The sequence below is a fragment of the Prunus avium genome, unplaced genomic scaffold (assembly GCF_965620075.1).
Source record: "Prunus avium unplaced genomic scaffold, drPruAviu1.hap1.1 HAP1_SCAFFOLD_40, whole genome shotgun sequence".
NCBI classification, from domain to species: domain Eukaryota; kingdom Viridiplantae; phylum Streptophyta; class Magnoliopsida; order Rosales; family Rosaceae; genus Prunus; species Prunus avium.
This window is the reverse complement of record NW_028276898.1, coordinates 170,001-172,500: the sequence shown is the minus strand read 5'-3', so window position 1 is coordinate 172,500 and position 2,500 is coordinate 170,001.

The following is a 2,500-nucleotide window of genomic DNA, read 5'->3' as shown; positions in this document are numbered from 1 at the left end:
GCCATGCGTTGCCTTACCTTGGAATTGCTCATCATCCAATGCATTCCGAGAAAGTGAGTGTAGGCGAGGCTAAGGATGGCTTGCCTTGCCTTGCCTTGCATTGGCATGCCATGCCCAAGTTGTGGCCTACACCAAGCCATTCAAGCCATGCGTTGCCTTACCTTGGAATTGCTCATCATCCAATGCATTCCGAGAAAGTGAGTGTAGGCGAGGCTAAGGATGGCTTGCCTCGCCTTGCCTTGGCATGCCGTGCCCATGATGTGGCCTTGACCAAGCCATTCAAGCCATGCGTTGCCTTCGCCTTGGCATGCCGTGGCCTTACCTCGCCATGCGATGCATTCCGACAAAGTGACGCGAAGCGGAAGCCTATCATGGCGTAAAAATGTCGACAAAATTTTTCGACATTTGAATAATGGGGTTTGACAAGGTTTGAAAAATTCAATACAAATGGTAGGCTTGAATGTCGACAAAGTGACGCGAAGCGGAAGCCTACCACGGCGTAAAAATGTCGACAGATTTTTTCGGACCTTGTCCTGCCATGGGCTGCGCGCAGCATGCCGGCAGCCTGTGCGCAGCGTGCGCACAGCATGTCGGCAGCGTGCGCACAGCATGCCGGCAGCGTGCGCGCACCATGCCGGCAGCCTGTCGACAGAATTTTTCGAAACTTGTCCTGCCATGCGCGCGCGCAGCTTGCTTGCAGCGTGCTGATTCTGTCGACAGTGAGGCTAGCGAAAGTTGTCCTGCCATGGCGTGCGCGCAGCCTGTGCGCGCAGCTTGCGCATCTGTCGACAGTGAGGCTAGCGAAACTTGTCCTGCCATGGCATGCGCGGCGCCTGCGCGCAGCCTGCGCGCAGCATGCGCACAACATGCGCGCAGGCTGTGCGCAGCGTGCGCGGAGCTTGCGTGCAGCTTGCGCATCTGTCGACAGTGAGGCTAGCGAAACTTGTCCTGCCATGGCATGCGCGCAGCGTGCGCGCAGTCTGTGCGCAGCATGCGCGCAGCCTGTGCGCAGCGTGCGCGCAGCTTGCGCATCTGTCGACAGTGAGGCTAGCGAAACTTGTCCTGCCATGGCATGCGCGCAGGCTGCGCGCAGCATGCGCGCAGCCTGCGCGCAGCATGTGCGCAGCATGCCGGCAGCATGGTTCCAGGTTTTTTCAAATGTCGACAGAATTTTTCAAATCTTGTCAAACCCCGTTTTTATTGAAATTTCCTCGCACAATAAGCTCCCCATAAGTAGTCTATGATTTTTAGGACCTTCTCCAACTTACAAAACTAAAAAATTCCTCCCGGATTTGTTTTAATGATTTTTTCAATTTTACGACTTCTAAAAATAATAAAAAATACTTCCCGACTTCAAAAATTTATGAAACTTTTTCCCATCATAGATTGCATGTTTCTTAGTATCCCTGCAAAAAATCACGTCCAAATACCTTGTATTGAATTATTTAGAGCCCATTATGACTCCTCGCGCATAGGTGATGTCTCTTCCTGTCAAAGGGCTAAATGCATAAAATGCTATATAGGGGGGTGTGTGTTGCCTGCATATGCATGGCAGCCCATGCCTTCCTAGCTGCAGCCCCCTTCCCCCACGCCACACCCATGTCATGTTGCCTCGATATGTTGCCTCGGTATTATGGGTTTGGTGTCGGGGTCGGGGGGCTGCCACCCATGGCGGTGGTGGCCGGAATCCGGCCGCCGCCACCATGCCGCCGCCATGGGTGAGGGAGGAAAAAAAAGGCGTGGAAAGTTGCGAAATGGGGTTGTCTAGGCTTTTTTTTGGCATGGGAGAGCATGGAGTGCTAGGAACTCCTTCTCAAATGCACGGGCATGTCGACCACAACCTCATTTCGCAACAACAACCACCCGTGTGGGGTGGCGGTGGGTGGATAGTCGCGGATTGGGGCTTGCCAAGCCAATGTTTTCAAAAAATTTCATCAAAATTAAAAACAAATGTTTTGTTGCCTTCGGATTTGTGGGCGAGCGGCGAGTCGGAGTGGAGCCGGTAAAGTTTAACCTCGGTGTGCACGGTTGTTTTTAGAAACTCAATCCAATGCCGGGGACGTTGAAAGTGACGCTCTTATGAGTTGCAAACCCGCAAGATTTAAAGAACCTTTTCAAAACAATTTCAAACCAACAAGATTTAAAAACAGAAATTTTCATCAAAATGAAAAACAAATGTTTTGTTGCCTTCGGACTAGTGGGCGAGCGGCGAGTCGGAGTGGAGCCGGTAAAGTTTAACCTCGGTGTGCACGGTTGTTTTTAGAAACTCAATCCAATGCCGGGGACGTTGAAAGTGACGCTCTTATGAGTTGCAAACCCACTAGATTTAAAGAACCTTTTCAAAACAATTTCAAACCAACAAAATTAAAAACAAATGTTTCGTTGCAAACAAATTGTGGGCGAGCGGCGAGTCGGAGTGGAGCCGGTAAAGTTTAACCTCGGTGTGCACGGTTGTTTTTAGAAACTCAATCCAATACCGGGGACGTTGAAAGTGACGCTC